We start from the raw sequence: 19985 nt of genomic DNA, 5'->3' as shown, positions 1-19985 counted from the left end.
CACACGCATACATATATAAAATATGCATATAAAAACTCAATGTATCAAAATGTGCACATGACGTGAAATTATAAATAGATTTTTATCCCGAAACCTGAATCTCGTAGATCTCCTAAAATGGACTTTACAAAATTCACTTTTATAACAATAAGTTCACTTTTAAGTTCGCTTCCCTGTCGGAGTAATTTGTGCCATAACAGAACAGACAATTGAAGAATAAGAAATGCACACATAAAATATGCGTTTAAAGACAAACAATTCAATGTGTCGCAATAGAACTTGGAACGGTACATAGAATTATATATAAATTGGATTCTATTCTGGAGTCTGAATTATAGATCCTCTAAAGTGAACTTTGTAAAGACTCTATTTCGACGACGCGTCTGCAGGCCATATATAAAATATGCATCAAATACAAACAACTGAACGTATCAAAATAGAATATAGAATGGTATACATAAATAAAATTACAAGTTGACGTCTGTTCTAAAGTCTGAATTATATGTATAGATCCTCTAAAGTGAAGTTCGTAAAGGCTCTATTTCGACGACGTGCCAGGCCACGCAAAGTACGTGCACGTCATATACCGCTATATATATAATAATACCGTATTGAATGGTCGTTCGTCGCGAGATTCAGGAGCAGAATAGATGAAAATCATGCCGCGATACAACAAATTACATTCACTCACCGGCCGACGCGACGTGCCGCTTCGCCGCTCGTCGCCCCTGCAAACTCGACAGCGATCCTTCCTCGACCGCTCCGTCGCTTCCCAGACGCTCCGTCGCACTGATTATCGCCCGATTACCTCGCACCGCCGACTCCCGACGGTCCCAACACGCTCGGTCTGCTCACGGTGCACCGTGACCGTGTAAACAACGCGAAACGTGATCTCCAAGCTCCAAGCCAAATTATCGACGCTTATCGCGCGATCGACACCCAGGAGTAATTAACGCGTCGCATTCCGGGACGTGGGACGTGTGATTAACGCGACGCACCGCGACACGCCGGTCAGTTAAGTCATCAGTTTGCTCGCGAGACACACGGCACTTGCCTCCTTCTCGGTCAGTCAACGTGATTATCGCACTCGGCGCGATGAACCGGCCGCGGCGACGAACTCGCGACGAGTAATTAACGAGATGCAATTAACGATCGCCCGTCTCTCTTGTTCGACACTTGTCCCGAACCTGTTTCTGCCGAGCTCACGACACACACACAGCGTAGGCGACCACCCGCTACCCGCTACGCCGGCGGCCGAACCCGCCAAACGACGCGACGTTCCCGCTTGATGCTAGATATATAGTGGCTAAATTCGCACTCGCGACAACTTCACGATGTACGGCACGGCGACGGCATTCGCGAACGTTCCGGCCTCGCGCAGGCCGAATTGATCCTTTCTGGCGATCGATTATTTCGAACTCTCGGCGACCGACGTATGTATTTGATTCTTCCTACTTGGTGGCTCCTGTGTCTCCGTATAATACATTTGCATATTCGCGGATAGGCGCGCGAACGGCGCGAGCAAGAATGCGGGAGCACGAGTCGACACTGGGAAGACGACGATCATAGACTACGCGAGTCGAGGTGAGTGTCGCGATCGCGGGCACGAAGTCATAATTACTCCGTTATTTATTATAGAAAGACGCGCTACTCACGTTGAAATTCACGGGCGAGTAAGCCGATATAGGTGCTTTCCATTTACATCAAAACTCAGATAACTCTCACTTGTGACTTGTGACGTCGTTCTGTCCTTTTTGGCAATTAATGAATAATAAATACAGAATGGGGCACCACAAGTGAGAATTGTCTGAGTTTTGATATAAATGGAAAGCAACTAATATGATTCTCAAGACACCGTATCGCTCGAAATGGAAACGATTAGAAGCGACGATGATTTAGCTTGAATCGCACGGTCGGGTGAAGCCTCACACCCCCCCCCCCTCGCCCACGATTTTTGTTTCCACTCGAATGGTCCCCGTATCGCTTCGAAGTACGCCGAGTACGCGCGCCGCGGCCGTTATGCTCCGAGGTTATTATTTTGAATTCGGGTGTCAATAAGTCTCTAGGCGCGCTCCGCGCGCTGCGGGCGGGGCGGAGGGGGAGCGGTGCGATATTACCACGCGAGGAATCGAGCGAGCGCCCGATCGATACGGGTAATCGTTGTCGCCCGGTGTTGCCGGTGTCCTTACGCCATGTTGTTATTGTTGCCCGGAAGGATCAAAGTGATCGCGGCCGGATTTACTCCGCGCATCTCGCCCGTCGACGGTGAATCCCCGCACGCCGCACGCGACGAGCGACGGGCGTGTCGAATTGAGCTACGGCCGATCGCCCCAGGGATGATAGTGGACTCGGGCGATCGCGGTCAATCCCGTCGTTCGACACTCGCGACCGCCGACTTTCCGTCTTGTACGAGGTAACGTACGTGACGATGATCTCGCGTTTCACCGCGCATCGCCGATGAATGCGTCGTCGAACGCGTAAACGAGTGCCGCGCGAGCATGAATCGAAATCTCGGGCGATCTGGCGAACTATTAATATTGCGTGCGTTACTGAATTATTTGTTCGTTTGTTTAGAATTACGCGTTTGAGTGAGTGAGTAAAAGTGTGCCGAGCGAAATGGACATGTGGAGCAGCGAGCAACCGGGGTGTCTGGAACGGGGCGGGGACGAGAAAGGATCGGAGCTTCGATGGCGGCGTCGTCGGGGATTCAGGTGGTGAGTAAACTTTAATTTGATATGCGATTAATTATGTCTCTGATTGTTCGTTAATTTTGACTCGACGCTATTGCGGTATAGGCGATTTATGCTACTTTGAGAGTAACGAATGCGTATTTACAGCATATGTAACTGTCGTTCAGTTGGCGTTGCTGTTTAAATTGAATATTCCGTATTTTCGGAGTAAACCCAAAAATCAAATTGGTTATTAATTATTGTACAAGACGTTGGCGACGATCGAGGTTCACACTGAAATAAAATGTACTTACAGCGTGTAACTGTCGCTCAGTTGGGATTGCTATTTAAATTGAACATTCCGTATTTTCGGAGTAAACGCAAAAATAAAATTGATTATTAATATTATATAAGACGTTTGCGACAATCGTGATTTATACTGCCTGCCGAATAAAATAAAATGTATTTACAGCATGCGTCTCTCTTAATTACCGTTCAATTTGCTACGTAAAAAGAAGTTATTATTCCGTATTTTTCGGTATAAAAATATTAAGGAAAATTATTATTATATAAGACGCGACGATCCTGCCTTTCGAGTCAAATAAAATCTATTTGCGACGTGCATTTTAATTAACGTTGAATTGGCATTGCTATACGTAAATTTATCATTCCGTATTTTCAGTGCAAAAATATAAAGTCGATTGTTATATATAAGACATTGCGAGATCGAGATTTATATTGGCTTTCGAGTAAAATAAGATGTATTTAAAGCACGCGTTTTAATTACTGTTTAACTGGCATTGCTATGTAAATTTATCAACCCATATTTTTGGTACAAAAATATAAAATTATTAATTATCAGTATTATTATCGTACGAGATATCGCAACAAAAGTCGAGATCGTCTTGAATTCGTAATGTCTTTCGAATAAAATAACACGTATTTATCCTAATTGCTTTTCAATTGACCGTGCTAGGTATAGTATATTCAATATGTTATACACTTTCGGCACAAAAACTGTACAAAGTTATTGATATTGTTATATTAAACGTCGTTCGTTGAATAATATCTTTGAATAATTTAAGAATTTAAACGGCCGTCGTAAATAATTGCCGTTTTTTTTTTGCGGACGCACGCGATCCTCAGATAAAAGTCGGCGCCCGCAGAACAAAGCTCCCGCGTTCCCGGCTAATTTCCAGCGAGATAATCCGATCTTGGATCATCCTCGCCCCTCGTTCCGCGCCTTTTAACGTCACTTTAACGCCGCGATACCGATCTAGCCGGTTGTCACGCGAGACGCGTTTCTCCGGCTCGCGGTTTTTCCGGGAAGGAGTTTTCGTAAAACCGACCCCGCCGTCGTCGTTCTCGCCGAGTCACCGCGCTAATCCTTATTTAACCCGGCGTTTATCGGCCACATCGAGGCGCGCGGGATTAACTTAGACGCGCGCCAGCACAATGGCTCGCACGAGGAGTCAGGAGACACCACTTAACGCACCTTCGGCCCCTTCTATCTCGATGCCGAGAACGATAGAGATCGTGAACGAGAGTTGTCAGTGCTTTTGTACCTGCGCCCGCTCGCCAAAGCTTTCTCACTTTCTCACTTTCCTTCTTTTTTTTTGTAATGGAAATCGAGTGAGGAATTCGGGTTTGATTCACGGGACTGAGATTTACCTCTCCGATCGACACCCGAGACGCGATTCAATCCGCGGAAACGGCATTGGGATTAAATTAAAACGTCGATTGCCACGACGTTTCTAGACAATCAGTCTCGTCTCGCGGAGATATATATCCCGCCAGATATATTTCTGTATCCACGTGTGTGTGTGTGTGTGTGTGTGTGTATTCGCTGCTCCGACGCGGACGGTATAAAGCGTCGTCCTTATGTCAGTGAATAAGATATTATTGCTAACGTCAGTGAATAAGGTATTATACTATTACATTATCCATGCTTTTTAAAAGAAGCTTTTACGCCGCGATTGTAACATCAATGTTTTCCAAAAGAAACTTGATATATGAAATCATATTTTTGGATGTTTAATCTTTTTTTAACTGCGAGATAATTCCGGCAGAAGGTGGATATTTTTACGTTGCAAAGGAAAAGCGTAAATCGTTATGTCATTTCTTTTGTATTCCTACTTTGACATTATACATTCCGATAAAACACAACACAATGGTATGTATATATAAATAAGTTTTTATGATAATGACAAATGAGCGCTACGTTATTACAATTAATTTCTGTAATAATGCAATTAGCAGTCATTTATCATCATCAACGAGGATTTTATTACTGCATTTAAACAAAATGTGATATCGAGAAATAAGAATGTACATACAGTAAATGACGATTAAATTCAATCCTCTCTCTCGCTTGCATCGTATAAAATATCTTTCTTCGAGAAATTATCTATTATTCTTTTAATTATTACAATTAATTTCTGTAATAATGCAATTAGCAGTCATTTATCATCATCAACGAGGATTTTATTACTGCATTTAAACAAAATGTGATATCGAAATAAGAATGTACAGTAAATGACGATTAAATTCAATCTTCTCTCTCGCTTGCATCGTATAAAATATCTTTCTTCGAGAAATTATCTATTATTCTTTTAATTATACTTCACCTAGTTAGATTAAGTAAAAGAAGATTTATTTTAAAGCTTCGTAATTAAAAGATTTATTTTAAATCTTCGTATATCCGGAAATGTGATTCCACATAAAAATTTTCACGACGCATGAAATTTTTTTTAGAAAATATAGATGATATAATTGTACGGAGATATTTTATCAATTCGAGAGATAATTTGTATATTATAGATTTAATAATTAATATCCGCTTTTATCGATCAATAATTCACGTTAAAACTCCGACAGAATTTTATTTATAATTTTATATGCCATTTAAAGCTAGCGTTAGATGATATGCAATTCACGTCAGATTTCAGGATAAAATCCTATTTTTAGTTTTATACTCTCTGTATTTTAATACATATTTTATATACGTGTACGTTCTGATTTGCCCAATACTTTTTGTATTACACGGCACGTAAAATTACAAATAGAATTCTATATTCTGTAGTCTAACACGAATCGTAGATGTCTGAAACGGGCTTTCGTGAGTTTGACGAATTTCTGTCAGTTTGACGAATTTTATGAATTTCTTGCGTTTCTTAATCTTTTTGCTAATAACGATCATTTATATGAATATTTGCAGTTTCTCTAAATCTGTCCTTCTGACAATTAAAATTGAAAAGGTGACGAGCTCATAATGACACCAGATCCACAGTGATCTCCGTTTCTCGATTTGGGCTGACTGGAAAGACAGTGCGATTAGTGCCGCTAATTACCATCATTCCGCGGCTCTGATTAAACGACACGCTTGCCGGGCGTATGTCCGGAAGCAGCGATGCGAATCGATCAGCAGAATCGACCATCGCGTGCGTGTGACTTACGGTTTCGAGTGTTGGACGGTTAATGAGACATTTGCATGACATTACGGTCGAACCCTTCCGCGCGACGGATTAATGCGCGCGACTTTTGTCGCATAATAGCGCGACAATGAGCGCCCGGGGCCCGATTCCCTAACCGGTCGTAAAAAATCGCGGCCACTTATGTGTATGCTAATTTTATCTGCCGGCGAGACCAATCGCGCCACTAAATCAAAAAACGGAGGCGCGGCAGAAGCGCGAGCTGCTGGAGAATAATTGCGCGATGAGTGGATTTTAGAGGATCGAGCGTGCTGCGAGTGCGACAGATCTTTCCGTCCTATTATCATAATGGCGAGAAAAATCTTATCAATTTCGAGCATGCAAATTGATGCCGTTCTCCATTGCGCATTAGCATATCAGATACGAATATCGGAGAATGTAATTTTTTTCTTCTACCAACCATTTTTGTTCTCAGAGAGATGGTCTTTTCGTTTCCGAATCGGATAAAATCACCATTCGCGATCTCGTTTCAACAGAATGAAAATCTAATCTAATTGATACACTTTTTCGCGCGCGTTAGATGGGCATGGTTGCATCGTTTCGTGTTACAATGCAGTCTTAGCTGGATGAATATGGTCTTAATTGAAGCGCGACGCGCAACGAAATTAATTTTACGGACACGCAAAATTCAACTTGCGCCGCAGATTGACGATTTATTTCAATTATACATGTATTATCCGTGCGAAATAATGGCACCGAATAATCGAATTTTTTAACGTGTCTCTCATTTCGGCGTATCGTCGATTGATTACGATGCGAATTCAATCACACTCGAACGAGTGCGAATCATGCGCATGCAATTTATTAATCGAAGACGTATATAGATTTCTATCGCACGCTACCGCACAATATTATCAGAGGAAGAATTTAAATTACTTTTTATATATGATACGACTTTTATAATCCTTAATATAATATTACATGACATATAAAAATTTTTAGTAATATTTTTCAATAAATATTCTTTGTATTGTTGATATATTTAAGTATTTTGCGCATGTACAATGATTACTTTTATGGCACTATCATATTTTTCTTCGATTCCTATATAACATACTGTATTATATGCTTACCGGGATTACAGATAAATTATCGCAATTAACTTTTTAATATAAAACACAAAGTTGATAAGAATAATATATTTATTCCAATTTTATATTATTTTTTTATTCGGACGACTTGAAAAGAAACTTGCTGCAAATATTGAACTTCTAATTATATGCTTCGATAAAAAAATAAGCCCAATAGTATAAAAGAATCCTGTTACAACTCCGTATAATAACACATTAAAACATTCATACTTGTAAAAAAGAATAAAAGGGGGAGCGATCCTCTCGCCGTGCTTTAAAGTCACTTTGTTTGCACTAACACGGGCGATTTCCTTTGTGAAGGAGTGCATTGCGTGTTTCGGTCGCTTGTCGTACTCGAGTAAAAGAGGCGTACTTAATTAATGAGCCTCTTCACGGTCGCATTGTTTGTCACATTGCGCGTCTCTTCTAAAGCTTTCAGCTTCTGTTTGCAGCTCGATTCGACGATTCGGCCTGGCAAGTGAACCGTTAAAGCCACGTCGAGTGCTTCTCCTCCACTCTCCTCCTCTCTCTGCCGGTCGAGTAGATCAAGTACACCTGGTTATACATCGATTCGACTTCCTGCGACGTTCAATAAGATCGTTAAATTTATGTGCTCAGCCATTATTCATAAACGAGCTCTTTCAAAAATGCCGTTCTTAATTGAATGTCTACTGCACTGGCGAAATTTTTTATGAAGAAAATATATGGCCCTTAAAAACCGGGAGGATAGGAATTAAAATTTGATAGACTTCGCAATTGTTAAATTTATAGTATCATATTTAGTAGAAGATGGGATATCTGATTTCTTACGTTTATTTTTAGATATAAAATTTACTTAATATTTATTTTTTGTAATATACATATTAATTTAGTATTAATGCAATTTCTACATAAAATAAATGCTTTTTAAATAATTTAAAGACACCATTGGGTAACGGTTGTGTACGTAATCGATTACATGAATTATATAATTGAGATAGTTATAGGATGTTATTAGATACGAAATGTTATGTGTTTAAGATACATATATTGAGATAAAATGAAAACGCATCTAATCATTCTCTATATCATTTTCTGCGCCTGCTCATCGTCTTCCATTTTGCGAGAAACTTTAAAGAGATCTTATTAAAGCAGGGTAGGTGCATTAAACTTCTTGAATCACTTTTACGTAATTTAAGCGGTAAATCAAGGCGCCACGGTACATGTCTGAACTTTCGGCGAAATTTTGTCGGGAAGAAACAAAATTTTGCAAAGTAATTACAGAAATCTGTCCAGCGTATATCTTTTACTATAATATTAGCTTTATTAGTTTGCCTTGAAATATATTGTTTCTCGAAAACCGCAAAGAATTTTAATCGATTATCCGCACGTCAATCGCCTTGCACAATCCAAAGAATAGTAAAGCTAATGATGAATTAGATTAGATGAAACGCGATTTACCTTGATTTCGTAATTCCAAGCACGAGGGATATTTCAGTGTAGAATTACAATTTTATTGCAAGGGTTGTTCAATAAAAAACGTTCTTAGAGTTAATTCATGAAAGATATAAACATTTTCGATATATTTGTAAAATAGCTAATCCGCCAAAGCGAATGTCATCGTCATTGTTGATCGAGTTGTTGATGTTCGGCAACGAACAGAATGTCGTTACCACAATAACCGCGCGTTTCGTTGATCTAAATTTCTTGCGTAAAGGAGACGTTTCTATTTGAGCTCCGTTCGTATTCAGGTACATGGTCTCAGGTTCACGCCCCGTGGGTATTTGACATTGGTTTGTGGTCTTTGCAGTCGGGTATTTGCGTTGTCGAGCATGCGAGTGCCGCCCTGCCAACGATTTAGGAGCGTTGTTAAACGGATTAACGACGGTGACACAATAACTTCTACGTTTTGACTCGCGATCGATCGACGTCTACTCGAAAGGGTCTACTTTTCTCTCTCGTCTCTTTAAATTTCTTAGTACAGACATAAAAAAACAACATAATTTTTTTACGTGGCATATAAGTATCCACATAAATTAAAAGAATTTTTTAATTGCTTTATCTTTTGGTGTTTGTAAGGCGTTTATTCAAAATACAAGTAATTTACAGCTCTGATGCAAACTAAAATCTTTCGCATTCTTCCGATTAATCAACCTCTGTGTTTCAGAGAGGGACAAAGAAAATGATTGTTGTGAAATCATAGGCCCCCTAGGGCTGTACTAAAGATTTTAATTTCCATATAGAGAAGGGTCTTTGTCACATAATTTTATTGCGACACAGGCACTCTAATTGAGAATATTGTGTCAGAATATTTTAAATTTATTTTAAGGAAAACTAAAAAATATTTGACAAACAGAAAATCAGAAAAAGAAAATACGAAGTACGAAAAATTTTACTTCTGTTACAATTTGATTCCAAAATACAAACTTAAGATGCATATACCACACAATTGCAAAATAAATTTTGCCTTCCATAAAAGACCTTACATAAGGTATTAAATGTAAAAGGTGAAACGATACAAATTGTGTGTGTCGAAATACTTTTCGCAATATTTTTATCTTTATCTGACTGACCTCTGTACGTTTCTCTCATCGTAATGGAATTTCTAAACGTCGCGTAAAGGTGCAGAAAATTCGTTTGAAAATAATGTGCTATCTCTCAGAAGAGTCGTCTCTCATGAGAAATTACGTGAAAGAACGCGCGATCGTCCGGAAGATGCGAGTATCGCGACGACCAAAGCGAAAACCTTTAAGAATAACGCGCGTCTCCAGATGACTCCGAAAGAAATTAAAAAGAAACTCTACTCCGACTTCCTTAATACTTTCATGCTGGTAACTCGGAACATGATAAAGATTTTATTGAACTTTCTGCCTCGTTATTCGGTAATGAAATAATGAACTTATCGATTCACACATTTTTCACAAAACAAAAATTGCACAAACTCGTTACATATAAAGGTAACAATATTGTTAAATATATTGTTAATATAAAAGCTGTTGATAAAAAGCTATAGATGATATCATAAACACATTTCTCATTTAATCGATATTTATGCGATACGTTCAGCACAGCTTGTATAATAATAGATAGATAAATGTTACATACGTCATATATTTAAACAGTATAAATTTTTTATCGCTTCGTATATTTCACGCGTCGACAATTTAAGCTAGTTCTATAGCAAATAGGTAGAGCGATATTTGTCAATTATATAACGTGACATTTTTATTGCAGCCGTAAAAAGAACGGCATGGTTCCATATTTGTCTTCATGTTAATGGAATGAAAAGGAACATGTATATACATGTATTTCTTTGGCGCGGTAAAAATTGAACAATCGATTACGCAATTACTAATGAACCTTTTCAATTATTTTCTTCTATAAATCCCATTCGATTTAAATCATATTTCGAGATAAAAATGAACAAGCACTATTTCGGAAAGTTTCTGTGTGCATAATTGTAATTTGCGGACTGTTCTATCCCTGGGTGAATTTCCCTGACCTACTTTTAGCGGGATTTAAAATTTATTTGACGAAAAATATAACAAAAATTTGCAATTTATTTGACGGGTATTTGCGTGGATCGTAAATTCGGTAGCAACACAACCAAGCACAACGATTCTCATGAAACGAGCGAACTGTCGTTTAATGGCTCGTTAAAACGGTCGAGAGCTCGACCTGCCCGACTAGTTCCGTAACCAAACAGAGATCAGCAGTTATGGGGCCTGCGGGCTTACATGGTTATAATTTTTCTTAGGTACATAAAGAAAAAAGATGATCGCTCCGGGGGCACAACGATATGTTTCAAAAAACATCTACTACTATATTATGCAAGCCGGCAGCTATTGAATAGCGTATCGGGTAAGGAAGGCCGATATAAGTTTGCAGATTTGAATTTCTCACGAGTTCAATGAGATGATGAATATCAGCCCGATATTATACAATGTACTCAATTTTTACATGATTACACATACACACGCTACAGCCACTTTTAAAAAAGTTTTCTAATAAATTGGTTCAAACAATCGAATTATAATTTATTGAACAAGTGGAGAGGAAATGTAATTATGCATCTTGATGCATAATTAATTGATATAACTACGCATCGCTTGATCTTTCTGACACTCGATTCGACATGTATAATCGGCATGTATTTCTCTTTAGTATTTTTAGTATTTTTTTAGTATTTTTCTTTTGATAACCCATGTAAATGGCGCGGCCAATTCACAATGGAGCTCGAGCAAACGATCGTGCTGTATCCGGCGCAAGAATATCCGAAAGAGTATCGTCGCGATCATGGCATTTGTATCGCCGAGTAGGATTTTCTGTGTGCGTGCGGGGTGAGGAGTTGCGTGTGTTTGATCGAACTCCACCTATTGTGCGCGCGACCCATAATACGCGGCGTCCGTAGGATTCACAGGGCCCCCGTGGGTGCTCTCATTGTTAGTCCCGGCGCGATGCGTACCCTTCGCTGTGTGCAGAAGTGCTTAATGCAATAATACAATATAAAGATACCATCGGGAACTCGATGGCCCGTGTTCTTTGCTCAGCACACACGAGCCCCGTCCTCGCCCGACCAGATTTTCTTCCGGCGCGCGGCGGGAACATAAATTAATAAGCGAATCGTACGATCGCGTCTCGATCTCGACCCGGACTCGTAAATTTTGTAATTGGCCTCATCAGTCGATCGATGCGCACCGGTGTGCGTGACCGACGTTCGCTCCTCAATGCTGCTCGACAGCGAATTACGACGGCGAGAGAAGAGTTGAATCGGCGAGGATTAACTGTGCTATATAGCGAGTTCGAAAGGGCAAATGCACCATGGCCTTAACTCTCGCTTTAACTTTAACGAGATTTTGCGGGATTGCGACTATTTTAGTCACATCGCTGTCTAAAGACCTGTAATTTAATGTGCTCTGTTCATTTCTACGTTCAATTTAAATTTTAAGGCTTTCCAGTACTAACTTCCGCATTTAGCATTTCGCGTAACATCACATTGAAACGGCGAGCGAAATTTACTCTCTCTTTTTGCGTTTTTATGTCTCATTATCTATTGCTCTCTCGTCAACGCTTTTATTTTAATAATTGTATTACGCGGTTTTACTCTCTTTAACGGGGAAAAATATGTTACCGCGGATTAATATTTTTAATTAGATGGAGTTTTATAATTTGAGTCGCAATTTTGCAAGACACGCGCGCATATATTGTTTAACATTTAACGACGATTCTAACGGAAGTATGTTAGAATTGTGAGAAATTTTGTTTAATTTTGATTTTTTCACAAGAGGAAAAGGCGGACTCATCAATTCTCTATCATGTCGCCGCGGTTTCGCTCGCATGTGAATAATTAATGGGGTCAAAGCCGGCGCTCTGAAACGATAATATGCGCCAGCAGTAAAAGCCGACGAATTCGGCCGAGCATAATTCTCGGTTTATAGTCTGCTGCACAGGTGCAGAAATGGGCAGTCGGATTAGATCCGGAACGGCAAGAATTTATCGACTGTCGTGGCGCCGGCGGCACCGGCGACAAATTTTTATCCAAGTGTCGAGACGTGAGAGTCATCTGTATTTTTTCCTTTCAAGAATTAAGCCAAATGGTTTCTGTCTTCAATGACGAAGTATCGTCATTTTATCTTCTTGCATCTTCAGATTATAGGCAGAAAATGTCCTTTAAAAACCATCCTGTTCTATATGTGATAAGATCTATCTTAGAGTAGTAAAAATTTTGGTGATATTTCTATCGAATTTGAAGTTGGTCATGTCTTAGAAAATTAAATAGAGCATTAATCAATAGATTATAGATATATGTACGATTTAGAAGATGATTTCTTAAAATGATCTTATAAACTGTGGACTTAACTCACTTCTTTTATTAACAATTTATGTGCATAAGTTTATTACGAAAGTAATTAAGACAAACTTCTAATATAAATATAATGATAAACGTCAAATAATGTAAGTATTTGTCTTTAATCACAATCAGATTTATTGTATCAAGGTCTTCGAGGCACAGATCGATTTCTCGATCTCTGACTCGATTTTTCTGCCTTGCTTTAGAATTCAACAATTTGTCAGAGAGAGCGTCCTATTACTCGCGTTAATGAAGAGGAGGGCCGGGTCAAGAGGGGTTACAGCTCGTGACCGGCCGCACCGGGTAAATTACGTCACGCCTCACACAGTATTCAGGTAGCCGCCAGGTGTCTGCGTACCCTACCAGCGGAACTATCGAGCTATTCGAAAATTTTCGCTGCTCCTCCAGATTTCTTCAATTCGATATTCTTCTCCCGCCAGCATGCCTTTCGAGCTCACGTAGTATGTTTCGCCACAATGTGAGACTCTGTCTGTCCCTAACATGTCGGCTTTGTCGGCGCCGCGCTGTCTCGGTCGACTCTCTGACAAATTGGTTGGATCGAAGGTGAATCTGGTATTTCAAAATGAAAAGAAGTTTGCCCACGTAGGAATATATCGATGCGTTCGGTTTTCGGGACTCGTCGATTTTTATCATCGGTGTCGAAGGTTCGAAAATAACAAGTGACTTTGCGATTGTTACGAGAAACCATTATGTACGCTGGTAAAGAATCGGTACTTCTCAGGAATTTTATTTCGTCGTCGGCAAATGTATGCGCGATAAAAGTTTCACCGTGTTCCCAAACAAGTAGGACGGGATTGCAGTGTACGCTATATACTTTCTCGGGTACTATCCTCGGGTTGAGTAAAAGGATTTTTCAACTAGGCAACGCAAGTTCTTTTATTCGTGTGCCTTTAGCAGACTATAAACTGAAAACCTAAAAAAGCGAGTAGTTTTGAAGCTCTTTAACGTAAACCTCTTAATGGTAATAAAAGGGATTTTTAGCGATTATTAAACTTTTAATAAACGTTTATTACAATACACGCATCTATTACCTATTTAGATATTAAAAATTTTAAAATAATTCAAAACATTCGATTTGAGCACACAGTGACTATTATATTTTAAAGATACGTACACTTCAGAATTTTTGTACGCAAAAACTTGACAAGCGTTGTAACTTCATGGTATAAACCGCGGCTATTCAAAAACCGTTCGCTCGAACCCCGCGAATCCACAAAAGTCGGCAAAAGTCTTTGGCAGCTGCCTCGTTCCACGCCTATTTCCCGCGTTAGAACCGAACGATTTGTCGGACACACTGTGGAGCCCTCCATCGAGATTCGACATGGTGGATCTCTCGAGGATCTTCGAAAAGCACCAAGGATTTCACGCCTCTCCACTAGGAGAGGCTCCTCGCGAACGGTAAATGTTACCTCGAGTACATCGCCACCGTCGATCAACCGACCGTACACGAGGGAGATCTAAAGAAAGGTAAAAACTTACACAAGCGTGTGTGGATAGGTACACGCCGGTAGTTGCAGCTCGTTTACGCAGCTCGTTTAAAGAGAACGTATTTGGTCTGCACAGCTCTACAAAACCAAACGAATTTCGCAAGCTAACCGCAAAAGCACGTCCCACAAACCTCTTTTAAGTGCTTCTTTTTTAGAACTTCCGTATTTTGTCGGACTGCACGGTATTCCGTATTTCTTGGCACGGCCTCGATTCATAAATCTGCTTCTATCTCTTGTAATACAGCTTTACTCTGTAATTTCTGGTCCTTTTAAGACTCTAGTTATTTATTTTGTAGTTTATCGCATATGGCGTTAAGTGGAATTTATTAATTATCTGTAATGATTAAATATTCTGACATAATTTTTGTTTAATCGTATTTCCCAGTTTGTTTTTGTTTCACAAAAATGTGTGCTTTAATCAATATGATTATACACTACACGATTAACTGTAACACAATAACTACTTTAAAGTACAATGGATTAATAGAATTACGGATCGTAGATTCGCAATTAGGGCAGAGTTTAAGTGATTGCGGAGCAGAATTACAATTGCGCAAGAGCCGTTGTGCTCGTATCGATAAACTATTACTAGCCACGAAGCCAGTGATTGATGTGCGCGGTGAGAAATGCTTGCAATTCATTATCGCGAATTATATCTTAAGATTCAACAATGCGCTAATGCACTTCCGCTCATTTTGGTTCATTAATTTAAAAATATTTACGTGGATATTAATGAATGTAATCATCATATGTGGATATACTTATTTTGCAATAATTACAAATAATATAACTTGTACGCTAAGAAATTTCTGCTACCACATATAAGAGAATATTCAATCGTTCAATCGTCAAAAAAATTGTACATTTTTAATTAAAATTTTTAATTACTTTAATTATATGTAATCATTAAATACAGGAATAAGTGTTTCTTGATAAAATTTAAAAGATTAGTGAAATAAATTAAAGTAAAGAGTAAGTAAAGTAAAGAAATAGGTTAGCAAGCTAGCTTTTAATTTTTAAATTTCGTTCTCAATTCAGATGCCATTACTTAATTTACTTAAATTTGTAGTTGTAAGCGGGTTAGCTCACACACAATTTAATCACCAAATAACTTTGCTTTTGAGTTAAATCCTCATTTAAATCTATGTACTACGCTTACGACCTATTTCTTTCATCTTCAGATACACTAAATATACCTACAGCTCCTAAGAGATATAGCTTCGCGCTATAAATAGTCGAATTTTATCGAAATTTTAGACTCAGAATTTTTAAAACTTTCTACCTATGAATAGAATTATTATACTTTGCCCGCTACTCTAACAATAAGACATCACGAAAAAAAGGATTATTTCCGAAATTATTAGATTTAGTAAAGATTTGGTTCTCGATCTTCTCCATGATGTGAACAATTAATTTAAAGTTTACATCATATTATATTATAATTATTATATTATATTATCATGTAATGTCTATTTCAATAGGAATATAATTTCTGAGAGAACAATTTTCTTCATTTAAGCGATGATATTTTAACTGCACTTAATTATATAAGATAATACTTTCTTTACAAATATTATTTGCTTTGTGGCAACATTCAAATTTATTTTAAAAAACTGTAATTGGAAGTTTCATCGCGCAAGCGCTACAAAATTTGTATAATATAGGTATTATTTGAAACTTGTAAAAAAAAGACATAAACTAGCGCGCGCGGTTTGCGAATGAGAAGATAAGTTGACGGATAAGAGAATAAGCGGTTGAACATATCTTCAAAGTGGACTATTTCTTTCGCGAATACTGTAGCATTTTAACCGTAAAAGATTATCTTGCTTGAGAAAGTTTTTTTTATCTTAAAACCATATTATCTTAAGTTGTCAAAAAGTGCAGGGACTTGTTTCTAAAAGAATATAGGTAAAAATATCTGAAATTCTGTTTTAAATAAAAGCTGAGCTTATTTTATAACAGCAGTTTAATTTGTTAGTCAGTTATCGAGATGCTCAATGTTAAAAAATTAAAATAGTATACTTAATTTAATCGAGAAAATTAATAGGTATATTTAATGAAACGTTTTTTACATTTGAATTCATTTTGTAATGATAAATTGATTTATTATATTAATGGCAGGTTTAAAATTTTCTTTCAACAACATTTTATCGATACATTAAATTTTGTAGAAGAAATACGAGAGTAATTTATAAATTTAATTCGCTTCTTGTTCATGTCAATTCATACTCATGCTCCGACGTTTAATCGAGGCGAGATGCACATTGCAGCTCACGCATATATATAAAGCTGGCAATTAAGCATGAAAGGTGAACTATTAACTCGCAAAAGGGCGTCGCGACGCGACATGGCGCGTCGGCGTTGACGTCGCGCGTCTTTTAGATTGGCTTTACGCTTCCGGCACGTGATGCAATTTCCAGCAGTAAAGGAAAGACGGGTAAGGGCGACAGGGTCAGTTTTAACGACGGTCCCAACCGATCGTGGTTTCACGTGGAGCGAGTCGCTTCGTCACAAAGGGCGGAAATTGATGAAGCTTCTCTATCCCGACGGCGACGATCCTCCGATATCGCGTCCGCCCGACGCGCTCGTGCGCTGGTGCCCTCGAAAGAAATTCTTGCCGCGCGACAAAAAGGATCCCCGCGTCCTTTCTACCGCCGAATAAATCGATTCGCGAAACCCCTGCGGGGATATATCTCGCGTGAAATTCCTCACGTGAGGGAAAGGAAGCAGTGCATTCTCGATAAAATCGCTGCTGCACTTTTACGCGAGAACATTTTCTGTCTCGCCGATGCGCGCAAATCTCGGATGATGTACCAAGAAAACTAGAAAACGAAAAGCGTAAATAATATTTTTGTCAAACAGAAGCTTATTGTGGATCTTCGCCCTTTACACGGCGGAAAATCGAGGACGCGGTTGGAAAAAGGGTAAATAACCCAATATTGCCTTTCTAGAAGGCTATAAAACGCAATACTGTTTCTTCCTCTGCGTGAAAGAAATCTGTATTTTTCTTCATAGAGACGAGGCAGATCGGAAATTAAAGGATTAAACGTCGCGAAATGCTTTTCGTTCGTTGAATTGCAATAAACGATGCGCAACGTCTTGGAAGAACGATTCTAATAGATTGTATACTTTCAATGTGTTTCGTCAATCTGTTTTCATATAAAGAGAGAAGACATTGAATACGTATATAAATATCGTATATATCGCAAGAAAATATCTCTTACAATCAGTGGGACTGATTGTAAGCTGGGCATGTACGGAGATTCATCTATTCATCGACTATCTCGACTTTCGTATCTACTCGTTTTCATTATGGTCCCGAAGAAACCCGTTACCGTATCGCTATAAATTGTACCGCGTGCCACTAACGACAAATTAAATGAGGAAATCGATCTTTCATGCGGCGACACTTGACACCCCCGTATCCTTCTGCGATTACGGACCTCGAAAGAGTCCAAGTCACAAAGGGAATATCGAAGACACGGCTCTAATACGAAATCGATATTCATAAATATGTAATAAATTGATAATAGATTTTTGTCGTGTATATGTATATATAGCACTATATCTAACTACTATACATCGAAAAGTAAATATAGGTGAGCTACACATAATACGAAACATATAACGTGACTTTATTTGAAAAATGAAAAATTTAAAAGACATTTAAAGAGAGTATATCCATTTAAAAAAATCGGATGTCTCTTAAGCATCCTTGCAATATTTCTTCGATATATTTGTTGCGTGAAAAATTTCCTGTCCGCGTATAAAAAATTTTCTCACTCCCCTGGTCAGTCCGCATACAAAATTTACGGCGCATGAAACATTGACTCAGTATCGCAATCTACACGGCCATCATTTTATTGGGTTATTAATAAAATGTAAAAAGAAGGTTCAGTTTTATGCGCGGATCGTAAAAGGACGTAGCACGAGATAGTTGTACATACTAAAGTGTCTATATGACTATAAACGCGAGGAAAAAATAGGAAACGTACGAAGAGAAACGCGATATACTCAGATCCGATGCAAATTTACGAGAAATTCCCTCGCTCGCGGTCTACGGGTGCTAATACGAAATCAATAATCGACCCCGCCTCAGTCCCGGCGAGAGGACGACGGCGGGCGAGTGACTTCTGGCGAATGAATACGACTTTTCATTGAAACATGTGTCCATGTCTAGATCATTCTTCTGCACGGTTTCTCTGTCTCTCTTGGAACGTCCTAAGTTGGGCATAAAGACCCCAAGGCCCCGTCGGGATCACCGTTGGACTCAATGATCCCCGAGAGTCCGTATTATTCTCGTAGTAAAAGTCGCGCTGACCAGATGGTTAGGCTCTTCTTCTTCTTGGCTCGCAAGCTGGACCGTAGTAAGCAGTTCATTCACAAGTGCTTGAGACGTTGCCATTGTAACCTAAAGTACCTGTAACCTAGAAGAGTCCCGACGTATATAGGCAAAACGAACCCACATAAAATTTAAATTTTTCGCACCGCTTGGAATTCTCGCTGAGCTTCCGAGTGTACACAATGATAAAATGCAGCTCGACGAAAAGAGAATAGAAAAGTGAAGAGAAGAGGATGGGCAGAGGGTATCAAAGGGAGGATGGTTCGGGCATTCTCGGGGGTGGCAAAGGGGATTCAACTCGACGATGGAGGACGTTTCCGAGGTGCAAAGGCCAAGTGCCTCTTTCGATTTCATTCATCGGCGACGCGATGAATGGTGGTCGAACGAATGGCATCCTGCTCTGGTAGATATCGTACGGAGTAATAGCCGCTATGAAGTACGAGAAACCGCGGGTCGTCGCTGTGGGTGTCACTTGAGAAGTCGATCCTTCTGCTCAAACCGAAAGGCAGAAAGTCTATGAAAAAAGGTTTAAGAGTTGATCCTATTGATTTCCCCGGAGAGCGATTCTGGCGGTGGTTCTTAGAAGATTAGGTGCTACTGGTCAAGTAAACAACCTTCTTCGAACGGATCAAAAACACGGTTAACGAGAAACGAATTATAGAATAATCCACGACGCTGTCGCGAAAGGTGAGGCGATTGTAGACAATGTTGATGTCCATTGACAGCGGACAAATATTTTTAAAGACGTGCAAAAGTCTCTCGAAAAACGAAAACATCTCCTTCTCTATAAATATACCTCGGCATATACACATTCGTTGAATTTTATTAATGTTGTTAATCGTTAATCGTATATTTATATATAAATCTAAAATTAATATTTGTAGTATTGTTCACATGAGATTGCAGAACATCGATTTATTATTTATTTTTCGCTTGAACGCGTGAAAAATGTCACGAGTGAAAATATCGGAAGCGCCCCGCAATTTCCGAGCTGCATCAAAGGGTTTGCCTACTCTTCCCACGAGGCAAGGTTCTCTAATGCGTCGATCGAATCTTATGAGAAGAAAGGCGCCAT

General features: G+C 39.1%; 1 long non-coding RNA gene across 1 annotated transcript in view; it reads left to right on the top strand.

Moving 5' to 3' along the window:
• Positions 1-994: 994 nt before the first annotated feature.
• LOC143901267 (uncharacterized) overlaps positions 995-19985 on the top strand; it is a 63315-nt gene continuing 44324 nt past the window's right edge. The window contains exons 1-2 of the long non-coding RNA XR_013258030.1: positions 995-1584; positions 2575-2714. This is a non-coding gene — a long non-coding RNA (uncharacterized LOC143901267). The remainder of the gene's footprint in view (positions 1585-2574; positions 2715-19985) is intronic.

The sequence above is a fragment of the Temnothorax americanus genome, unplaced genomic scaffold, assembly GCF_048541705.1.
Source record: "Temnothorax americanus isolate GAGA-0224 unplaced genomic scaffold, ASM4854170v1 Scaffold33, whole genome shotgun sequence".
Lineage (NCBI taxonomy): Eukaryota > Metazoa > Arthropoda > Insecta > Hymenoptera > Formicidae > Temnothorax > Temnothorax americanus.
This window is presented reverse-complemented; position numbering and strand designations above follow the sequence as displayed.